At 49.4% G+C, this 23,840-nt stretch overlaps 4 non-coding genes and 1 pseudogene across 4 annotated transcripts; all 5 read left to right on the plus strand.

Annotated features, from left to right (window-relative positions):
* The first annotated feature begins 4,114 nt into the window (after positions 1-4,114).
* Positions 4,115-4,198, plus strand: Trnal-cag. Its single transcript has one exon. It is a non-coding gene; the product is annotated as a tRNA-Leu (tRNA).
* Positions 4,199-12,091: 7,893 nt separating this feature from the next.
* Trnal-cag lies at positions 12,092-12,175 on the plus strand. The gene has a single exon. It is a non-coding gene; the product is annotated as a tRNA-Leu (tRNA).
* Positions 12,176-19,546: 7,371 nt separating this feature from the next.
* The window catches only part of LOC120839595, a 53,612-nt pseudogene continuing 49,318 nt past the window's right edge, over positions 19,547-23,840 (plus strand).
* Positions 23,494-23,577, plus strand: Trnal-cag. Its single transcript has one exon. It is a non-coding gene; the product is annotated as a tRNA-Leu (tRNA).
* On the plus strand, positions 23,706-23,789 carry Trnal-cag. Its single transcript has one exon. It is a non-coding gene; the product is annotated as a tRNA-Leu (tRNA).

Raw genomic sequence — 23,840 nt, forward strand, 5'->3', positions numbered from 1 at the left:
GGTGGATCACTTCCAGGGGCAACGCCCCCTGACCGCACCGCTGGGGATATGAAAGATTCTGAGGGTGGAGGGGAACAGCGCCTGCAGCCTGTAGAGCCAGTAATGAGCGACACCCCTTCGGCGGAAGGCACCAAGACCGCAAGTTCGGTCCCAGCGACGACGTCCTGCAAAAAGCCGGAAGCCATGAGTGTCGAGGTGGCAGGCACCAGCAGTGCTGTTGCCAAGTGAGCTCGTGAAGAAGGCGTCGACGAAGGACCCAACTCCGGTGAGGCCCTCCCCGATGAGCCGCCCCCCAAAATGGCTCCAGTGCGCCGGGCAGGCGTCAAGCCGAAGCCCAACATTCCGCCGGAGAGACGTCCGTCGGTGATATCGCCCCCATAGCAGCGAGGGCCCGCGCTCGGCTAGGCACCGCTTATCGAACTGGAGACCGACGTGACTCTGAGAGGACGGCGGCTTCGCGTCTTCACGGCGAGGCCTGTAATGAGGCGTTCGGCAATCTCATGGGTGGGTGCACCGGGCGACGCAACAAGACTGTGAGTTTGTCGCCGTTCTCAGCGACCCGAGGTAAAGCACCATGCGACCCGTTTGCTCTAACTCTTAAATGGCAGTAAACCTTACGATACCTCTCCGCGTCGCGACGTTGAACGTGCGGGGCCTGGGAGCAAGGCGACGACAGTACCAGCTCAGCCGCCTTTTTCTAGAGCACGATCTAGACATAGTCGCCGTCCAAGAAACGAAGGTTGAATGTGTGGAGCAAACGGACCGCATGGTGCAGCCTTTCAGAGCTCGATACAATGTCTGCGTGTGTCACTCTGTGGGAACATCAGGAGGTTGTGCTCTGTTTCTGCGCAATTCGTTGGGTATTGTTGAAGAGACAGTAACAGTATGCGAAACAGGCCGTTTAATTGTTTGTGACTTCTCCTTTTCTGGATCACAGTGGCGGGCAATATGTGTTTACGCGCCGAATCGTGAATATGAACGGAAAGTCTTTTTTGAACGCGTTGAATATTACATAAAATGCGAAAGACTTGTCGTTTTGTTGGGCGACTTTAACTTTGTGTGCGCAGGTGAAGACAGAGAGCGCAGGCAGCCTGTTCGGGATCAGAGTGCTCTATTTTTGAACCTGGTAGTGCAAGAGAGTAATTTAGAGGATAATGGCTGTGTGTTGTCCCATACTAATTCTCCCCAGTTTATGCACTTTCAACGTGAGAGCCACGCTCGCTTAGATAAGGCGTACGTCTCTGCGTGTCTTGTTCCACTGTGTGAAAACTATGAAGTTAAGAACGTATCTTTTAGCGACCATAGTTAAGTCTTGTTTTCAATTGGGCGAAAAGAAAGAAAATCACGGTTTAACTGGGATCTTTGAAAATTTAATGATAAGCCTTTGAATGATGAAACTTTTACGCATGATGTGAAAGAACGCATTGGACAAATGCTGGCGTCTGAGACGCGAAGCTTTGCTTAATATTGGAAGCAGTTCAAGAATGAAGTTAAAATAAGAGCGATCAAAAGATCATGTATTTTACGCCGGCAGGAAAAAGAGAAAGAAAAAGAGTTGCAGTGTCAGCTAGATTTCGTGTTAAGCATGGAGAGCATGCAACACGGAAAGTTTACAAAAGAAATGAAAGAAGTTAAAAGCAAACTGGAAGTTATTAATGCAGAAAGATACAAAGGAGCTGTGATAAGAGCCCGCGCCGAGCGTCTGTAGTTGGGTGAAACGCCGACCAAGCGCTCGCTTAGCGATGAAAAGAGATACCCGTCCCAAAATAACATAAAAGAAATACAGTACGGCGCCTCCATAACGCGCGAAAAAGAACTAATTGAACGCGCATTCGTGGAACATTATCAAGGCCTTGTGGGGCAGAGTAAGCGTGTAGGATTTGATCGCGAGTTTCTACCACTCATGCCAAAGTTGGATGCCGAAGAAATTGAACGGGCAATCGATGAACTAACTCTTGGAAAGTCGCCTGGGCCCGACGGTTTAGGCGCTGCTTTTACAAAGCATTCAAAGGCGACGTAGCTGTGGCTTTGCACCGAGTTGTAATGGAGGCGTATGACAAAAAGAAATGACAGCGTCTTTCCGTAAAACTCGGTCCATTTTAATAGCTAAGTGTAGCGATCCTGCGAAGCTTTTATTGGTAAAATCCTATCGCCCTATAAGTCTTACCAACGTAGGTTATAAAGTGTTCATGAAGGTTTTAGCGAGAAGGTTGCAAGGCGTTATAACATCAATTGTTGGGCCTCATCAAACATGTGGAATTAAGGGACGAACGATTTTCACCAATATCCATGTCGCGAGAAATATTTTAGAGTGTTGCGATGCATTTGAAGGGAGAGTAGCCATGTTACAACTCGACTGGGAAAAGGCTTTGGATCGCGTTGTGCATGATGTTCTTTTCCGCGTTTAGAGCACGTCAGTGTTGGCTCGGTAATTCTAGAGGGGGTTAAGATGTCTTACACGGACTGTTTTTCGAGCACTATTTTTAATAGGGAAGTTAGTAAAAGTTTTCAAGTTCAGTCGTCGGTCAGACAGGGGTGCCCGTTATCACCCCTGTTGTTTGCTGGTTACCTCGAACCGTCTTGTTTAAAGTTTTTTAATAATGAACGAATAAGGGGCTATCGGTTGATGTCTAGTGAAGTTAAGGTTCTTGCCTACGTGGATGATATGCTGTTTTCTATGAGGATACAGGAAGTGTTAGAGAAGTCGTAAGGGTGGCTAATTTATTTTGGAAGTTGTCAGGTAGGTGTCGTCAATTGGGGTAAGTGCGTGGGATTTTGGCACGGCAGCTGGGAAAGTGCACCTCGTGTTTTCAAAAATATTCAATGGGCCCGTTCACCGGCAAAGTACCTCGGCGTGCCACTCGAGCATTACCGGGACACCACGGAGTATTGGAAAGAGGAAATCGAAGGAGGTCTGAGCGAAAACACTCAAGTGCGTGTGTGTGTGTGTGGGGGGGGGGGGGGGGGGGGAGGGGGGGGGGGTCGTTGTGATTTGTCAATGTTCGCTCGCTCGACAGTTCGGAACCTTTTTGTTGTGGCTAAAGTCTGGTATGTGCTTCAAGCGCTCTGGATGACGAGGGCCAGCGTTCAAAAATTGCATAGAGTCTTTGCAGTTTTCGTTTGGAGATCTCGATGGGAACGCACTAATCGTACCAATCTGTTTCGCTCTGTGCAAAGTGGGGCGTTGGGATTAGCCCATTTATTTGTTCGGCAGGTTGTGGCCCGATTTATTTTCTTGCGTGATAAGAGGGATTTATTTTTTCGGACTGTATTGCAAGTTCGCCTCTGTCATGCACTGCCCGATTTTGTTGTCTCGCCTAGTAAGTTTGATTGTCCTGGGGTGCATGGTTTTCTACACGAAGTTGTCGGAGCCTTCCAGTTCCTGAAGGTGCGTTTTTCATTGGAAAACCTGAGTGTTGTATCGCGAAAGCGTTTGTACAGAGACTTGGTAGATGTGGTGTTGCCAGAGCCCCTTAACCGATCTTCTTATTGCGCAGGCTCTGGCAAAGATGTTCTCAAAAGACTGAAAAAAATGCCTCTTAGGCCATCGGTAAAAACGTTCTTTTTTCAACTGCATAGTGGCACACTCCCTGTTAAACCCTGGCTTGAGGAAAAAAGAATATTTGTTCCCTGGTCAGTTAACTGTCTGTTATGTCGAAAACCAGAAACTATAAACCACATCTTTCTGGACTGCTGAGATGCAGTATTCCATTGGGACATTTTACAACGAACTCAAAAAGGATCTGCCAATAACAGAGTATGGCATTCGTTTCCTCCCCATTGGCAGTGAAGTGGGCGTGCCCTATGACATGTTCATGGTATTGAGCCTGCATAGTATTTGGCGAAAAAGAATGGCCGTGCGACACGCTGACGCAGATGCACGTCCCGTGGGGGACTATTTTATTGAAAGTGTTGCGTACATCAGGGAAGTGTACAAAGCCCAAAAGGAGCAGCCTGAATGGCTGCCTGTGATGGATACTCTGGTCGCCCTGAAGGCATTTTAAACCATTTGCGCCGGCCTAAGAAGGGCGGGCGTTTTTTAACATTCGTGTTCTGTCTGTTGAATGTATTCGTTTGGTAAGCCCAGCAGGCAATAAATAATAAAAAAAAAAAATTCGGGATGGCCGAGCGGTCTAAGGCGCTGCGTTCAGGTCGCAGTCCGGTCTCCCGGGCGTGGGTTCGAATCCCACTTCTGACAATCTTTTGCTCCTGTAACCTCACAAGAACAAATTAATTGCCCCTGATAGTTTGGCGTCTTTTTTATTTATTTATTTAGTGATACTGGTGTAGACTGTCAAAGAAAATGCCCAGAAACGTCAGGATGGCCAAGCGGTCAAAGGCATTCTGTTTCCGGTGCTCGTCAAGCTCGGACGCGCGAATGGCTTGCTCCGACGGAGCTGTGACAGCGGCCTTTTCGGGCCGTGGTATTGCTAGTACGGATGTTCCCCAGGATTATCGTATTCTTCTGCCTCCTCTGCCGACAGGTACCGTGATTTATACAACCGTTTTTTTTTTTTTTTGCACTGCGACATTTTTGGTCGGCCATACAAAATAGGCGACTTTAAATCGGGGCTCGAAAATGCTGGGGTCTTAAAGGACCTGAAAGCTTGTGGTTCGTTTCAAATGAATCACGTGCGGATGGCTACCTTTTACTCGCTGGCATACAAACAGAAGATTCTGGAAACCAAGGAACTTTTGGTGAAGGGGAAGCGGTGTCTCGTGCTCGACCCTAACAATGCCGAGGTGCGGCTGAAACTTCATTGGGTGCCGTGTGACGTTCCTGACGATGCCATCCGGAGGGCTCTCGAGCCCTACGGGAGAGTCGAAGGCATCGCCCGAGAAGCCTGGCACGAGGACGGTTTCCAAGGCGTGGAGTCCACCACAAGAGCGGTGCGGCTGACGCTCAAGGAGGGCGTCACTTTAGAGAAGGTCCCGCATCAACTGTGCCTTGTACACGGTACTGCCCTCGTAATCGCCCCAGGGCACGCCCCCATATGTGCTTGCACTGCCGAAAGACGGGACACGTTCGACGACAGTGCAAGGTGCCGCGGTGCGAACTTTGCCGCCGCTTTGGACACGAAAAAGAAGATTGTATTAAGACATACGCCACGGTGATAGATAACGGAGCTACCGATGAGCTGACCGAGCACTTGATGGACGAGGAGGAGGCTGAGGTTGCGGCGGGAGGCACCGCTCCCGTCAGCGCTATCAACAAGCCGTCGCAGTTCGTCTCGGATGCTGCAGGCCCTGCGAACACCTCCCCCTCTTTCGCTGCATCATCGCAAGCCGAGCCCGTGCAAGCTGTGACGGCCAAGAGGCAACAGAGCACCACCGATAATGACGGCACCGTGCTTCCGGAAGACACTCCCCCCAGCCAAAAGCGACATACGACCGGACACGACCAGGCCAGCTATCCGATGGACGTAACACTGACAGAAAAGGTCGACCCCCCCGAGGACCGTCCAGAAGGCGTCGAAGATGTAAGTGAGGATGAGGACAACCAAAGGATGCCCGACCACCGCCTCAAGTGGAAGGCCCCCAGCCAGCGGAGACACCGATTCAACCCAAAGCCCCGTATTCCAGAGCCTCGCCGGTTAAAGGACTCACAGTAGGTGTCCCTTACGGATCTCCGCAGACCCCGTTCACTTTTGGTAACCCTGTTGCGAGTGTCGCTTGCTGGCGGTAATCCTAAAACCTTTCAACGATTCCGCGACTTAATATTCTCACATTAAATTGCGTGAGCTTGATTGTTTGAAAGAGGAAGCAGTGGCTGTCAAATACGCTCTTGAGCTGACAAATTGACGTAGCACTGCTCCTGGAAACGAAGCTCACTTCCAGGCACGTTGAAGAAGCGTCAGAATTTTTTGAAAATATCTGTTTTTTGTCATTCTTGTGCCATTTCAAGCAGTTCCGGCACGGCAGTCCTTGTCCGAAAGCGCAAAGGCATAGCAGTTTTTCCAGATTGGGAGACTGACCAAAGCGGCAGGGTGTGTGCTATAGATATGCTATACCAGAACGACATATTTCGAGTGGTCGCGGTTCACGCGTCGAATAAGCACGCGGAAAGGAAAGTCTTCTTTATAAATCTCCGCCAAAGGTCAGCACTTCGGCACCAACCATTTTAGGGGGCGATTTTAACTGTGTGCTAAATGCTAAGGACTCTTCTCGAGGCATCCAGCAAGACTCCAGTATTGCTGAGCTTAGAAAGCTGTTAAGAGATTTTGACTTCCAGGACGCAGCGGAGATCGTGGATTTCCCTAACTTGGCATATACGCATTGGCAGGGAGAATGTCATGGACGACTTGACCGGATTTACGTGTCTAGTTGTTTGGCAAAGGCCATGACCGGCTATCACGTTAGCCCGGTAGCCTTTTCTGGCCACGCGCTGGTAGCGACCGAGATAGGCGAACATATAAAAGGTCAGAAACGCCCGTCATCGTGGCAAAACTGGAAATTAAACGACAAGGCGCTCGAGGATGGGGATTCGCAAAAGATAGTGAAAGGTCTTATTGCGAACATGATGAAGAGTAAGGAAGTAAACGCGGCTAACTGGGAGTTGCTAAAGGAAGAAATTAAAATGTCCGTAATATCGTTTTGAAAGCTTTAGAGCGGCGCGCCGAAAAGCGAAGGCTGTGCAAGTTGCTGCACACGCTAGTGAGCGAGGAAAGTAAAGCTCCTGGTCTTTTCGCGGCAGACATTAAAGAGTGTAAAGCACGTCTGCTTGAGATCCTGGACACAGAGTACCGCGGAGCAATGGTGAGGTCTCGTCTACGTACGCTAGGCAGGGCGGAAGACCCAACGAAACTTTTTGAAACGCGTGAGCGGGAACGGGCGAGTCGGAATCAAATCATTGAACTGATGTACGGGGAGAGTACTATATCTGAAGCCGAAAAAATTGAGAGGGAATTAGTTTCATTTTATAGCCGACTGTTCAATCAATCAAGCAGTTACGATCAGGCTCTAGTGGACAAGGCTTTAGAGTTAATGCCCAACGTACCGGAAGATGTAGTCGATCTTATTAACGAAGATATTACAGAAGCAGAGGTCTGTAGAACGATAAAAGAATTGGCGCCTAGGAAGTCACCTGGGGTAGACGGCCTCGGTGCGACTTTTTATAAGCAATTCTCTGCCGAGTTGGCTCCTATATTGGCTAAGGTTTACGCGGACGTCCATAGCAGAAACCTGCTCCCTCCGTCAATGAGGCAAGCGTTAACCGTGTTAATACCAAAAAAGAAAAGTGATAAATCCGTGCGTGGGTGCGAAGACTTCAGACCAATAAGCCTGCTTACAACTGACTATAAAATCCTCGCGAAAATATTAGCTAAGCGACTAGAAATTGCGTACAAAACAGTGGTGGGAGGCCATCAAACATATGGCTTTAAGAATAGATCTATAACGACAAATCTGCATGTTATGCGAATTATCGCTGAAACCGCCGAGGCAATGGAACGCCCCACTGCTGTGTTGCACATTGACCTAAGAAAAGCATTTGACAAAGTTTCGCATTCGTTTCTATTCTCGATACTGGAACACTGTAAAACTGGCAAGTATCTTTCGAAGTTCGTGAAGATATGATACACAGACATAAGTACGCGTCTTTTAATCAACGGTTGCAAGTCACGGCGCATTCCTGTGCGCTCATCGGTAAGACAGGGCTGCCCACTATCACCTATTCTTTTTGCTATTTATCTCGAACCCTTGTGCAAGGCGATTATGATGGATGATAACATCCGAGGTGTGAAGGTGGGCATAGCGTCAGCAAGACTTCTTGCTTGCGGAGACGATGTTTCTGGGGTATGCTCTTCCCAGAAAGAAATGGTGATCGCTTTGAGGCATGTGAACGAGTTTTGTGCTGTTTCCGGGGCTGAAATGAACCCAAAAAAATCGGCGGGATCTTGGTTGGGACCGTGGCCTTCCAAGCCAGAAACATTTCTAAACATTGCGTGGTCCGGGGCCATTGAAAACTATTTAGGAGTTGGGCTGAGCAGACAGGCGCTAAGCACAGGTGCGGGAGGAATACATTTAAACACGCTAAGAGGAAAAGCGATTGAATGGCATGGAAGGCAAGTTCCTCTCCTAAGCAGAAGTTTCATTTGCAACGCTGTGTTCTTTTCGACTGTATGGTACTCTGCACAGGCCGTGCCTTGTACTAACAGTGACGTGCACAAAATGCATCGATTTTGTGCAACCTATGTGTGGGACTCGAGTTTTGAAAGAATGCGAAGAAACAATTTGTTTATCAGTAAGAAAAAGGGAGGACTCGGCCTGGTAAATTTAGACATAAAGCTTAAAGTGCAACGGTTTTTGATCTTCCGTGACCGCGAAAGGCACCCTGTAATGGTGGAGGCATTGCGGGTTCTGGGTGGACAATACCTAACTCCCTGGCTCGAGGAAGCTGAGGGCGTGCCTAAGAAAATCACTACACTACGGTACTACCGGGAAATAAGAGACGCGGTTAGGTTCTTCGAGCAGAGGTTTTCGTGGCAGTACCTAAACAGAGTTAAAAGAAAACGGTTGTACTGGGACACCCTCGACCTCGTAATGCCGCCACCAGTGTATCGTCAAATGTTTCCGCAGTGTGAAACCTCGGATGTGTTCAAGCGTTTAATGGCGCACCCTGTCCGCCCTGGGACAAACGACTTTTTCGTTCGTTTTCATGCCGAGGTACTCCCAGTAAAGACATGGGAGCGGCAAACGGGTTTTTTTCTCCCTTGGGGTGTTAACTGTGCCCTTTGTCCTGTCGCCGAGACTCTCGAGCACACTTTTTTGTACTGCACCAATGCAGAATTGTTTTGGGCTGAGCTTCGGGCAGTGCTGAGGGTAGACTTGTACCCTACATGGTTCGACATGAAATTTCTAAATGCAGGCGAGCATGGACAGAGCCAGTGTGTCGAGATTCTGACTCTTATTGGTTTGCGTGCCATTTGGAACTCCCGAACGGACCACACCTTGGTTCGGGAGCGGGGCAGGCCTGCGTGGAGCCACTTTCTGGAGGAATTTCGCTACGTATGCTCAATAATAAAAGAAACATGCTTTGAAGAGTCTTGCCTAAAGTAAATTGGCTTTGATGTTGCCGGTTCCCCTGATGGAAGGCTGTCCAAGGGCCTGTCCCAATGAAAAGAAGCGCATATGGAACTTGCATTGTCATGTCTAAAGAACCCCATGTTTGTGAAGACTCTTGACTGGTTTTAACATGTAAATAGCCCCATTTTATAAATAAAAACGCCAAGCTGGCAAAAAAAAAAAAAAGCCGAGCGGTCTAAGGCGCTGCGTTCAGGTTGCCGTCTGGTCTTCCGGGCGTGGGTTCGAATCCCACTTCTGACAATCTTTTGCTCCTGTAACCTCACAAGAACACATTAAGTGGCCCTGATTGTTTGGCGTCTTTTTTTTAATTTATTTATTTAATGACACCGTGTAGACTGTCAAAGAAAATGACGACAAATAACGTCAGGATGGCCGAGCGGGGGTACGCATTGCTTACCTTAACTGTGCCACCCGTCTGGTTGTGAATAAGAGTGTGATTGAACGTATCCCCCTTTTTTCTTCTGTGCGGCAGGAATGCACGCTTTCGCCGCTGCTATTTTGTATTTTTCTAGAACCCTATTGTTTAAGTGTGTTACGTAGTGGGCATATACGCGGCTTTAATTTACAAGCCAGTGAGGTTCGTTTTTTGGCATACGCCGATGATGTGGCTATTTTTTGTACAGACCAAGAGAGTGTGAAGAAAGCCGTAGAACTAACTGAGAAGTTCTGCGAGAACACATGTAGTGCTGTAAATGGGCAAAAGCGTCTGGGGTTTTGGCATGGAGATTGGCCCGCCAAGCCCACTGTTTTTGAACGTGTCACGTGGTCCGACACGCCGGTGCGGTATCTCGGAGTTCCACTTGAACAATACCGCGACAACGAGGAGTATTGGAATAAAGAAGCTCAAGCTCAAGCGCAAGGGCGGATAAGTGTGTGTGTGTGGGGGGGGGGGGGGGGGGGGGGGGCGGGGGGGGGGTCTTTTCAATGTTTGCGTGTGCCTCGGTATGCAACGCCTTTTTAGCTGCGAAGGTATGGTACACATCGCGACACTGTTAGCGCGAACACGACATCGGCGCATTTTTGCGTTTTACTTCTAAACAGTATTAGCGAGCACGAAATATTATAGCTTACATTATAGAACTAAATGAGCTCTTTCCGTAGCAATAATAACTTGGATGACATCCCTTGGTTTCAAAGAGAAAAACTGGAAAAACTGGCGATCGCTTGTTCGCGCTAACAGTGTCGCGCTCTGTACGTTCTGCAGGTGCTGCACTGTTCGCGGGTCAATATCCAGCGCATACACCGTGTTTTTGCTGTGTTTATTTGGAGCTCGACCTGGGAAAGAACAAGCCGAACCAATTTTTTCCGGCGTGTCAAGGATGGGGGGCTGGGTCTGTTGCATCTTTTTGTTAGACAACTCGTTAATAAGTTTTGTTTCCTAAGGGACCAGAAGGACCCTCTACTGCGTACGGTCATTCAGGTGCGGCTATGCAGAGCATTGCACGAATTTATTGTTTCGACCGATATTCATTCCAGTTATGGTGTACGTGGTTTTTTGAAAGAAGTTGTCTGCTTATCGGTTCTTGGCGACGCGGTTCTCGCTTGAGTATCTGTCCAGTGTGTCGCGCAAGCGTTTAACCAAAGATTTGATTTTTTCCCTTTTTTCTACTCCACTGTACCGGTCCTTGTACAGTGGTCAAGATATTTTGAAGCGTGTCAAGCAAATGAGGGTACCTGCCTTCACGAAATCTTTTTTCTTCAAACTACACAGTGAAACCCTGCCGGTCAAAGTTTTTTTTAGAGGGAAAAGGTATTCCCGTTGCATGGTCGGTAAACTGTTTACTTTGTAAAATGCCAGAGACGATAGAACACATTTTTCTTAACTGTTGGGACGCAGTGTTCCTTTGGGACGTCCTTCAAAGGACCCTTAAAAAGGACCTACCGTCAACACCTGACGGAATTCGTTATTTGCCTGTTGATGGAGGAGACAGCATGGTACCCTATCACATGATCATGCTGGTCGGTCTCCATAGCTTGTGGCGCTGCCGCATGGCTGTAAGACACGCGGACGTCGATGTGCGTCCCGCAGACAGGTATTTTGTTGAAATGATCTGTTTTTTGAAAGAAATGTTTAAGGTTCAGCAGCCACCCCCGGACTTTCTGCCGCTTCTTGAGGAGCTGGCGTCCATCACTGGTCTGTGAATGTGTTTGATAAGCTTGATATTTGTACAATAGCCTTTGAGGCTTTTGTTTTAACCTTTTATTGTATGTGTAATGTGTTTCTCACCTAAACAAAAAACAGGCAATAAATAAAAAAAAAAAAAAGGTCAGGATGGCCGACGGTCTAAAGCGCGATCCAAACCAACGCTTCTTTTTGCGCCTGTAGGTCGTGCGGCTGCGGATGTGACGCATTTCGTGGCGTTTTTGCTGTTTCCGGGCGCGCCTTCTGAGTCAGAACCGTGCGCTTTGGTTTGGACGAGCGAAACTTCGGGCGAGCGCGCACGCGCGCACGCAGGCACGAGCGCACAAGCAAAGTGCAACTGCGACAGACTGGCCGGCCAGACGGCGAGAGAAAGGGAGAGAGAGAGAGATCGCGTTGTCATATTGGAAGAGAATAAAAGGGGGGGGGGGGAGGAGAGGGCAGCCAGACGGCGAGAAACGCGGAGCCGGAACTAGCTTGCCCTCCACCGATTGGCCGGGACACAGGAGCGCCCTATACGTCACCGCGCGTTTTTGTGCGCGTTGAAAAAGAAGTTGAAATCAACCAACTTTTTTATGCGCGCCCGGAAGGAGCGAAGAAGCGGCGCGACGTCACGAAAATACGTCACATCCGCAGCCGCACGACCTACAGGCGCAAAAAGAAGCGTTGGTTTGGATCGCGCTTAAGGCGCTGCGTTCAGGTCGCAGTCCGGTCTTCCGGGCGTGGGTTCGAATCCCACTTCTGACAATCTTTTGCTCCTGTAACCTCGCAAGAACACATTAATTGGCCCCGATAGTTTGGCGTCTTTTTTTGTTTATTTATTTAGTGGCACCGTGTAGACTGTCAAAGAAAATGACGAGAAACAACGTCAGGATGGCCGAGCGGTCTAAGGCGCTGCGTTCAGGTCGCAGTCCGGTCTTCCGGGCGTGGGTTCGAATCCCACTTCTGACAATCTTTTGCTCCTGTACACTCACAAGAACACGTTAATTGGCCTTGATAGTATGGCGTCTTTTTTTATTTATTTATTTAATGACACCGTGTAGACTGTCAAAGAAAATGACGAGAAACAACGTGAGGATGGCCGAGGGATTCCACTTCCGGTAGCCGAAGCGAACGGACGTGTGTATCATGAGCTCCGTAGGAGCGGTAACAGCGGCCGCGTCTGGCCGTGGTACTTCTGCTAATTCTGCCACTGGAAACCCTGACGAGTACAAAATTATTTTGCCTCCCCTGCCGAACAGATACATCGCCATGAACTGTGTGATTCTGCACTGTGACGTAAAAAGCCGGCCATACCGGATTCAAGATTTCCGCGACGAACTGCTGCGGCTGCAAGTGCTGAAAGACCTGGTGTCGGCGGGACCGCACCAGATGAACCATGTCTGGATGCTACGGCTGGCTTCGCTTGCAGCAAAGCAGAGGTTAGTGGACGCTAAAGAACTAACCGTAAAAGGGGGGCGGTGCCTCGTAATGGACCATGCCAACGTGGAAGTCAGGCTCAAACTGCACTGGGTGAACTACGACGTACCGAGCTGTCACGTAAAAAAGGAGATGGAACGGTACGGCAAAGTGACTGACGTAACACGAGACCTCTTTAGGGAAAAGGGTTTCGAGGCGGTCGAGTCAAACACCCGAACAGTACGCCTGACTCTCAAGGACGGTTGTACCGTCGGCAGCCTCCCCCACGAAATTCGCCTTGAAGGCTGCCAGGTCCTCGTCGTTGTGTCAGGACGGGCCCCACTGTGCCTTAGGTGCAGGCGTACGGGCCACATCCGGCGAGATTTCCGCGTCCCTCGCTGTACGGACTGCCACCGGTACGGCCACGCAGCACAAGACTGCGTCAAAACCTACGCGTCTATCGCCCGTGACCGAAAGTCGGAGGACAACACCGACTACGTCATGGACGACGCGGAGGCAGAGGAAGCCGTCGGAGGGTCATCGCCCGTCACACTGCCATCGACGGAGCCTAGTGGTACGCCCACACCCAACGACGACTGTAACCCTGACGCAGCTTCCTTCGTGCGCAACCCCGAGGAGAAATCCGAAGAGGACACCAGAGAAAACGTTTCCCGTGGGAAGCTCGACTAGGTCCGGTGTCCCCGCTCGTACAGAGCGCGATACAATAGCGAGTTTTAGTAGACCGTGTTTCCCGCTCCGCTAAGCCCCTCCGCTACCCGGAAGTGTACAGCCAAGGCCATCGGCGCGCAGGCGCAGTGGCGGTTTCTTCATAGCGGAGGGCTAGCGGAGCGGGAAACACGGTCTACAAAAACTCCCTATTAAGGAGCGCCTGCCCCATGAACCAGTGATTTCCGGATGCGGTCCATCGGCAACGAAGCCCGGCCATCCCGGTGGGCAAAACAGCGAGACCGGAGTGGAGGAGTGCCAGGACACAGACATGGACTCCACTCTCAAGCGACCGAGGGACACTGCGCCAGCACCAGCTGCAACCGTCGGAATGGCCGCCAGCAGGTTGCCTGTGCCAGGAATCAAGAAGTTTCGCTTCGTGGCGAAGCCGCGTGTCCCGCCGGACGATCGTCGCAGGAAGGACTCCCTGTGAGTCTTTTCGGGCCTAAACGTCAGTGCAAGTGTCAACTGTATTTTTGTTTCCACATTTTCTTGCGCGAGCGCCTTTTTTTTTTTTTTTTGCGAGCCTACCTTGTTCTCCGTCTAGCCTCCCTTTCAACCGTTCATGAACCTTGAACGATCTTTACGGGTGGGCACGTTAAACGTGCGCGGCTTTTGTGCCAGGCGTCACCAATAGCAGGTAAACCGCTTGTTTATCGAGCATGACCTGGATATAGTCGCGGTTCAGGAGACGAAAATGGAAGGCGAGGCCCAGACGGAGAACATAGTACGGCTTTTTGAAGCGAGGTATGACGTGTGCGTCAGCCACGCTAGGAGGACGTCGGGGGGTTGTCTTTTATTTCTAAAGAAATCTATCGGGACCGTCAAACAAGTCGTTAGTTGTGATTCGGGGCGCTTTGTCTTGTGCGATTTTATTCTTTCCAACTACAAATTTCGCGTGGTGTGCATCTATGCCCCTATTAAGACGGAGGAACGTTTATTTTTTTTTTCGAGTTTATTGAAAAGTACGTTCAAACTGATCGATTAGTTATATTATTGGCGATTTTAATTGTGTGTGCGCACCGCAGGATAGGTCAAATAGCGTGAGGTTTCGGGACGCGAGCACCATGTTTTTGTGCGACATGCTTCAGCGGTTCGATTTAGAAGACGTTGCGCACTGCGCGTCCCGCGGTAGGGGTTTAAAGTACACGCATTTCCAGGGTGCGAGTCATGCACGCTTGGATAGAGCGTATGTCTCCCTCGACCTTGTAAGAGCGTGCAAGCAATACGCCGTTGATCACGTGTGGTTCAGTGATCATTGCCTTGTTTCTTTTTTAATTTGTTCCTCCAAAGATACGCCTAAAAAGTTCACGTGGGACTTGTGGAAATTTAATTGCAAACTCCTTGAAGACGAGCTTTTTGTACAAGGAGTCCGGAAAAATCTTGAAGATTCAGCGAGCGCAAAAGGGCAGGGATTTGTAGTAAAATGGGAATTGTTTAAACAGGAAATAAAATTGACTTCCATCGAGCGCTCCAGCTTATTGAAGCATAACGAAAAGAAAGAAACGCGCGAGTTAAACGGCCTGCTTCAAAGATTGATGTTGGAAGAATGCCTATCGCCAGGTTCTTTTCCGGATGAAATTATCAGTATCGAAAAGCGCCTCGAAATTCTGGATACTGAAGAATACAAGGGGGCTATGCTGCGAGCGCGATGGAACCGGTTATCGCTTGGGGAGCTACCCACGAAAAGGGCGATAGGCGCTGAAAGAAAGTATACGAGTCAAAATGAAATCACGGAAATTTCGTATCAGGGGGTTCTGACGAGCGATAACGTGAACATACAACGCGCGTTCGTTGAGTACTAAAAAGAATTGTTCAGTTATCGTGAGCCAAAAAAGAACGGGTTTCGGAGTTCTTATTTGCCTTTAATGCCGAAGCTGGCAGACAAACTAAAAGAAAAGTTAGAATAACATATAATGTTGTGAAAAGTAGAAAAATCCATCGACAACTTGAAACCGGGAAAGTCACCCGGCCCTGATGGCTTAGGAGCAGAATTTTATAAAGCTTTCAAAGATCAGCTTGCCCCGTTTTTGCACTGTGTGTTTACCGAAGCGTTTACTCTTAATGTTTTGCCCCCGTCGTTTTTGTGCACACACACGATTTTTATTCCCAAAACTGAAGACCGCTTGAAACTCCGTTCTGTTGGTTCTTACCGCCCTATTACACTGACCAATGTAGACTACAAGATTTTCTTAAAAGATTTAGCGGAACGATTACAAAGTGTCATTAGCATTATCGTCGGCCCGCACCAGACGTGTGGTATAAAGGGAAGAAGTATTGTAACGAACGTGCACGTTGCACGAAGTATTTTGTAATGTTGCGACACTATGGAAAGAAGAGTGGCAATGTTACACGTCGACCAGGAAAAGGCCTTTGACCGGGTGTCCCATCAAGTCCTTTTTGCTATTTTAGACCATGTAAATGTGGGGGCAGTTTTGTGTGATGGTATACGCATGGCCTACCAAAATTGCGCCACTCGACTTGTGGTGAACAAATATGTGACTGAGCGCGTTCCTCTCCTTTCTTCCGTGAGACAAGGCTGTCCGATTTCGCCCTTGCTTTTTGTATTTTTCTCGAACCGTTTTGTTTAAGCGTTATTCATAGTAGTTGTATTCGAGGTTTTAAGTTACAAACTGTTGAAGTCCGCATCTTGTCATATGCGGATGACGTGGCAATTTTTTTGTAGCGACAAAGACAGTGTAAAGAAAGCCGTAAAGTAGACAGAAATGTTTTGCGACCATACGTGCAGTTTTGTTAACTTTGAAAAGTGTGTGGGTCTTTGGCACGGCGATTGGCCTTCCACGCCGACTGTTTATGAACGCATTGCGTGGGCGGATTCGCCGTCTCGGTATCTTGGTGTACCATTGAATCACTATCGCAACACTGACGAATACTGGCGCGATGAGACTGAGGCTTTGCGCTCGAAGGCGAACAAGTGGGGAGGCCAGGGTTTATCAATTTTCGCGCGTGCATCTGTGAGTAACATATTTCTTGCTGCGAAGATTTGGTACGTGTTGCAGGTATTGCATTGTTCACGTTTTAACGTTCACCGCATTCATCGTGTATTTGCCGTTTTTATTTGGAGCTCGGTATGGGAGAGGACGAGCCGAACGAATCTTTTCCGAAGGGTCAGTGTTGGCGGTCTGGGACTTTCCCATTTGTTTGTAAGACAGCTGGTTAACAGATTTTTTTTTAGAGCGCAGCTCTTAGGGGCCCGTTCCCGGCTTGAGCGGCGTCGGCGTCGCCGTCGGCGTCGGCGTCGGCGTCGGCGTCGGCGTCGGCGTCGGCGTAACCGCAACCCTCGTAACCCTCGTGAGGGTTACGAGGGTTACGAGGGTTAATCTCATGAGGGTTACCCTCACGAGGATCACGAGGGCCACGAGGGTTACTTACCCTCGTAACCCTCACGAGGGTTACGAGGGTTAGTTACCCTCAAAAGGGTTACCTTCACGAGGGTTACCCTCACGAGGGTTACTTACCCTTGTAACCCTCACGAGGGTTACGAGGGTTAGTAACCCTCGTGAGGGTAACCCTCGTGAAGGTAACCCTTTTGAGGGTTACGAGGGTTAGTAACCCTCGTGAGGGTAACCTTCACGAGGGTTACCCTCACGAGGGTCACGAGGGTTATGAGAGTTACCCTCACGAGGGTTACTTACCCTCGTAACCCTCACGAGGGTTACGAGAGTTAGTAACCCTCGTGAGGGTAACCTTCACCAGGGTTACCCTCACGAGGGTCACGAGGGTTATGAGAGTTACCCTCACGAGGGTCACGAGAGTTACCCTCACGAGGGTCACGAGAGTTGCCCTCACAAGGGTTACTAGGGTTACCCTCACGAGGGTCACGATGGTTACCCAGGTCAAGTGAAACCTCTGGGGTCACGTGACCTGGGGATACCCGCCGAGGTCACGTGACCCCCCGTTGACGTCATAGCCACTGATGACGTCATCAGTGACGTCACTGATGACGTCACCGGCATCCGCATCGTCATCATCACTGATGACGTCATCAGTGACGTCACTGATGACGTCACCGGCATCCGCATCGCCATCATCATCACTGATGGCGTCATCAGTGACGCTACTGATGACGTCATCGGTATCGTCACGTGGCCCCAGGTCACGTGACCCCCCGACGTCACGTGACGCCCCAAGGTCACGTGACCCCCAAGGTCACGTGACCCCCCACCCCCGAGGTCACTTGACCCACCCCCCAGTACCCTTCCCTCCTCCTCCTCAAGAGCTGCGCTCTAATTCGGGGTTACAGGGAGTTGTAAACGGCTTTCATTTTTTTTGAGACCAGAAAGATCCTTTTTTATGCACGGTCATTCAAGCGAGGCTGCGCAGCGCTCTTCCTGAGTTCATTGTGTCGTCTGGCATAGACATCAGTGGTCCTGTACGCGGCTATCTAAAAGAGGTCGTTGGTGCTTATCAGTTTTTAACAACACGCTTTTCTTTGGAATACTTGTGCGGTGTCTCGCGGAAACGGTTGACAAACGACATTATTGATTTAATTTTTCTTACTCCTTTGTATCGTATGTTTTTCAGTGAAGGCCCAGGGCAGGACGTATTAAAACGTGTAAAAAGAATGGTCATTCCCGCCTCAACCAAAACATTTTTTTTTCAAGTTGCACAGCCAAACCTTACCTGTCAAAGCATGGCTAGCCGAGAAGGGAGTGCCTATTGCGTGGACCGATAACTGCATATTATGAAAAAAAGCAAGAAACAATTGAACATGATAGACTGCTGGGATGCAGTGTTTTTCTGGGAAGTCCTGCAAAGAACGCCCAAAAAAAACCTTTCTCTTACGCCGCATGGAATTCGTTTTTTACCTGTTAAAGGGGACGAGGGCGTACCTCTAGACATGGTCATGCTGTTGGGCCTTCACAGTCTGTGGCGGTGTCGCATAGCCGTGCGCCATGCAGACGTCGATCTGCGTCCTGTGCACAAGTATTTTGCAGAGCAATTGTGCTTTATGAAAGAATTGTATAAGGCCCAGCAACCTTGGCCTGAATGGTTGCCACTTTTTGAGGTTCTTGCTAACCTCAAAGAATTTTAACAGTTTTGCGTCAGCCAGGTGAGCTGATGGTTTTTAACCCTCTATTTTGAGTGTATGTTATTGCCTTGTCCCTGTCAAAATCAAGAAATAAAGGAAAAAAAGTCCGGATAGCCGAGCGGACTAAGGCGCTGCGTTGAGGTCGCAGTCTTGTCTTCCGGGCGGGGGTTCGAATCCCACTTCTGACAAACTTTTGCTCTTGTAACCTCACAATAGCACATTAATTGGCCCCGATAGTATGCCGTCTTTTTTAATTTATTTAATGACACCGTGTAGACTGTAAAGAGAAGGCCCAGAAACACCGCCAGGATGGCCGAGCAGTCTAAGGCACGATTCTGCTTCTGGCACTCGCCGAGAACGGTCGCAGGATGGCTGGCTCCAACGGAGCTGCGACAACGGCCCCAGTTGGCCGCGGTACTTTTGCTGCGTCATCGTCTGCCGACGACTACAAGGTGGTGTTGCTTTTGCCTCCCATACCAATGGGTGCAACGATTTTAATTTCAGTAACTTTGCACTGCGATTTGAGAGGCCGCCCGTATCGCATTAGAGATTTCTGGCAAGAACTGAAGCGGTGCGTCGTCCTGTCCGAGATTGTGGCGCTCGGTGCTTTCCAGATGAACCACGTCTGGTTAGCCACGCTGCAAACGCTGGAAGCCAAGAAGCGGCTCATCGACTGCAAAGAGTTGAAGGTGAAGGACCTGAGGTGTGTTGTCATCGACCCCAGCAGCACGGAAGTTCGTCTACGCCTCCATTGGGTCTCGTATCATGTGACGGACGACGCGGTGAGCAAGTTTTCGGAACCTATATACGGCAAGGTTATAGAAGTCGCACGTGAGAAGTGGCGCGTCGAGGGATTCGAGGGCATCGAGTCGACTACCCGGGTGGCGTGCACGACGCTGAAGAGGGGCGTCACGCCCGACGGAATGCCTCATGAGCTGCGACTTCAGGGGGCGAACGTCCTTATCGTAATCCCAGGGAGGGTGCCGGTCTGCCTGCGCTGTAAGCGTGCCGGGCACATGAGGCGCGACTGCCGCGTGCCTAAGTCCTCGGTGTGCTCATGTTTCGGCCACGAGAAGGAGGAGTGCGTAAAGACCTACGCCCGAGTAACTGGTGGAGCGGCGGCAAAAGACTTTTTGCCCCTAACCATGGATGTCGACGAGGCTGAGCGTTCCGCTATGGGATACCAAGCGAAGCTCCACCCTCTGGTGAGCCCTGCAGTCATCCCGTTGGAGCGGACGGCTCGACTGAACTCTCGCCTGTAAAGAACAAGGAGGTGGCTGGTGGCTTTCCTGAAGCAGGCAGCGCGGCACCCACTCCCACGGTGACGCCAATGGAGAAGACCGTAGCCCCGTGCGAGGCCTCCCCCCCGACTTTGGAGAAGGCGCCTTCCGAAGGTCACGACACTATGGACAAAATCACCGAGTCCATCAAGCGTGGTCGCGACGAGAACCCTCCATCGACACCGGGAATGACACCCAGGCCCAACCCTTGGATGGAGAGGACAAAGAAGGGGCGTTTCCAGCCCACGACCGCCTTAACCCCAGATGACCGGAGGCGACTCAACAGCAAGTAAGGCGGCTGACGCCTGGTTACAAAGACTGACGTCCGAATTCCAAGGCAAGTCCTACAGCAAAACACATGATTTGTACGTTCCAACCAGCGATAACGGTCGCATCGCTAAATGTTCGAGGTATGAGCGCCAGGAAAAAACAGTACCAATTGGCCGTGCAAGAGACTAAAATGGCTGAGGAGGAACAGGTTGCTAGTTCGCTTAGACCTTTTCTGCAGTCGTTCGAAGTTTCTGTCACCCACGTGGTTCGTTTTTCTGCCGGATATTTTTTTTTTCCTAAAAAGTCCCTGCCCTTGTCGGAGTTAGCTGTAACACCGACACGGAAGGGCGGTTCATCATGTGCGATTTTTCAGTGGCGAATTGTTCGTGTGTATGCGCCTAGTACGGTTAAAGACCGTGTTTTTTTTATTGGCTTATGTCGTTTTCTAGAATGTGATAAAACGTGTATGTTATTGCCTTGTCCTGTCTGTCTGCTGCCCTTACAACTGCGTTGTAAGGGCAGCAGACAGAACGCCCCTGAGGCGGAGCAGTGACAAGAGTGCGCAAGTTTTAAGCGAACTGGTTGAAGACTTTGACTTGGTTGGCGCCGGAACGGTGACGAATGAAACGAGCGAGATTCGTTTCACCCATTTCCAAGCGTCGTCTCATGCGCGCCTAGATAGGGTATACGTATTGGCCTCTGCGGCAGCAATGTTAAGAAAGTATCGCGTCACACCAGTGTTTTTTTCGGATCATTGCATGATTTCGACAACGATCGGCGAAAAAGCGCCGGCGAAGGCCAAGTTTAACTGGAAGCTGTGGAAGCTTAACACAAAACTGCTTGATGATGAAAGTTTTCTTGCAGCGGTAGATAACGTCTTCAAAACGTTTTTTTAAAACCGCAAGGGACGATATATTCGAGACATGGGAGCTCATCAAACAGGAAGTGAAGATGCTCGCTGTCGAAAGGTCGTCGATTTTAGCCTACGAGGCACGTTGCGACGAACGTGGCTTAATCAAAGATTTGCAAGCTCTGTCAAGAGCTGAGTGTGAGCGACCCGGCCCAGCTCTTAAAGATTTGGAAACGGTTAAGCAACGTCTGGCGCATTTTCATCAAGAGCGTTACCGCGGAGCCATTGTTCGGGCTCGATCAGAGAAGTACTTGATGGGAGAACAGCCTAATAAACGGTCTTTGGCGGATGAGAAAAGGTTCGCGCTTCGCAACAAAATTGGCGAAATCGAGTACGACGGAGTGATTAACACGAGCCCAAGTAGTATTGAGCAGGCTTTTGTCGTACAATATAGGCAAGTTTTTGAAACCCAAGTTAAAGGAAGGCAGGGCCCTATGTGTGGAAAACTTCTACAGTCCCTGCCGCAACTAACGGAAGAGGAGAAGGAAAATTTCACAGAGCCGATCACTCTTCAAGAGGTCGAGAGAGCAATAGACGATTTGCCGAGCTCGAAAACACCAGGACCGGACGGGCTATGCGCCGAATTTTATAAGAAATACAAGAGCGTAATTGCTCCGCTTTTTTAGAAGTCATTTGTAAAGCATACGAAAGGAAAGTACTGCCGCCGTCTTTTTCACGTACATACACCGTGTTATTCCCCAAAAGCGATGACGTTGCGAAACTACGTCAAGTCACTGGTTTCCGCCCGATAACTCTGTGTAATGTAGATTACAAGATTTTTGCTAAAATCCTAGCGAGGAGGTTCCAGAGTGTTGCCTGCCAGCTCATTGGAGATCATCAGACCTGTGGAATACAGGGTCGATCTATTTTGACGAATGTGCACGTTGCCCGAACTGTTTTTGGAAGCATGTGACGATGGCATGGGCCAAGTTGCCATGCTTCAACTGGACCTAGATAAGGCTTTCGAGCGAGTTAAGCACGATGTCCTTTTTGATGTTTTAAAGCACGTGAATGTGGGCGAGCGTATTTTGGACGGGGTTAAAATGGCGTACCAAGAGTGTACCACTAGGCTCATTGTGAACAGGGAATTGACTGAACCGATACGTGTGCGAACATCCGTAAGACAAGGATGTCCCTTGTCGCCGTTATTGTTTAACCTCTATTTGGAACATTTTTGTTTAAGTGTCCAGAACAGCAAGCAATCTCACGGATTTCGGATGGAAAAGGAGGAGATAAAAGTCATCAGCTATGCAGAGATGTCGCGGTTTTTTGTAGCGATAAACCAAGTATTAGCGTGGCTGTGACGTTGGCAAGAGACTTCTGTAAGGCTACAGGGGCAGCCATAAATTTGAGCAAGTGCCGTGGGTTTTGTCACGGAGGGTGGGCCACAACCCCTTCGGTGTTGGAAGGGGTGTGTTGGGACCGTGTGCCGTGCACTTACCTCGGTGTGCCACTAAAATGTTACAGGCAAAGCAAATCCTATTGGTCGGGAGTCGCCGCCGACCTGGACAGGCGCGCTTCCCGCTAGAAGCAGCATTAGCTGTCCATATTTGCCAGAGCGACAGTATGTAATATATTTCTCATTGCAAAATTATGGTACGTGATGGAGGCCATTCATTGCGCTCGCTTGAATGTGCAGAAATTTCACCGTGTTTTTGCCACGTTTATTTGGAATTCAAAGTGGGAGCCGATGAGGAGAGACAATCTTTTCCATCGGATTCGTCACGGTGGTCTCGGTCTCTCGCATTTGTTTTGCAAACAGATTGTGTCCCGATTCTTTTTTCTAGGAGACCAAGAGCATCCTTTCATACGTACGTTTACACAAACCAAATTGTCTCCTCATTTGCCATCGTTTCTTGTTTCGTCTTATGGCGGCGAACTTAAGAGATTAGTGGGATATCAAAAGGAGGTGGTAGACGCAGTGTTATTTTTGTCTGCCCGTTTTTCGTTTGAGTATTTGTCCGCTGTTAGCAAGAAAACGCTAACACGCGACTTATTGACAAGTTTGTTTCCGGACCCGTTGTACAGAACTGTAGTCTGTAGCGGGGGCCAAGATGTGCTCAAGCGAGTGAAGAATATGTGCGTTCCCCCTTCCGTTAAAACGTTCTTTTTTAAACTGCATTCCAATACACTGCCCGTTAAGGTGTGACTTGAAGGAAAGGGTATTGATGTTCCGTGGTCGGTAGTGTATTTTGTGTAAGAAACCTGAAAAATCGAGTACGATTTCATTTTTTGCTGGGATGCGGTATTCTTTGGGATGTGCTGCAGCGCACGTTGAAGAAACAACTGTGCATTAGCCAATCAGTCATACGTTTCTTGAATGTGAGTAACGATGATGGCATACCTTTTGATATGATTATGTTGTTGGGTTTGTGCAGTATTTGGAGGTCGCGCATGGCGGTCCGTCATGCCGACCCCAGTGTGAAAGAAGTGCATCATTATTTTTTCAGCCTTGTTAAGCAAGTGGAAAGTGTTTTTTCAAACCGTAAAACGAAACCCGAGTGGCTAGAAATTTGTAAACCGCTCCTCGAAATGCGAGGATTTTAATGTACCCTCCAATAAGTCTTGCAGTGTATTTTTTAAAGTGACATGACCGTTTTTGCATTCCTCCTGCAATAAAGAAATAAAAAACGTCAGGATGGCCGAGCGGTCTAAGGCGCTGCGTTCAGGTCGCAGTCCGGTCTTCCGGGCGTGGGTTCGAATCCCACTTCTGAGAATCTTTTGCTCCTGTACACTCACAAGAACACGTTAACTGTCCCTGATAGTATGGCGTCTTTTTTTTTTTATTTATTTATTTATTTAATGACACCGTGCAGACTGTCACAGAAAACGACGAGAAACAACGTCAGGATGGCCGAGCGGTCTAAGGCGCTGCGTTCAGGTCGCAGTCCGGTCTTCCGGGCGTGGGTTCGAATCCCACTTCTGAGAATCTTTTGCTCCTGTACACTCACAAGAACACGTTAACTGTCCCTGATAGTA

This window comes from Ixodes scapularis, unplaced genomic scaffold (assembly GCF_016920785.2).
Source record: "Ixodes scapularis isolate PalLabHiFi unplaced genomic scaffold, ASM1692078v2 PGA_scaffold6__148_contigs__length_123643588, whole genome shotgun sequence".
Classification (NCBI taxonomy): domain Eukaryota; kingdom Metazoa; phylum Arthropoda; class Arachnida; order Ixodida; family Ixodidae; genus Ixodes; species Ixodes scapularis.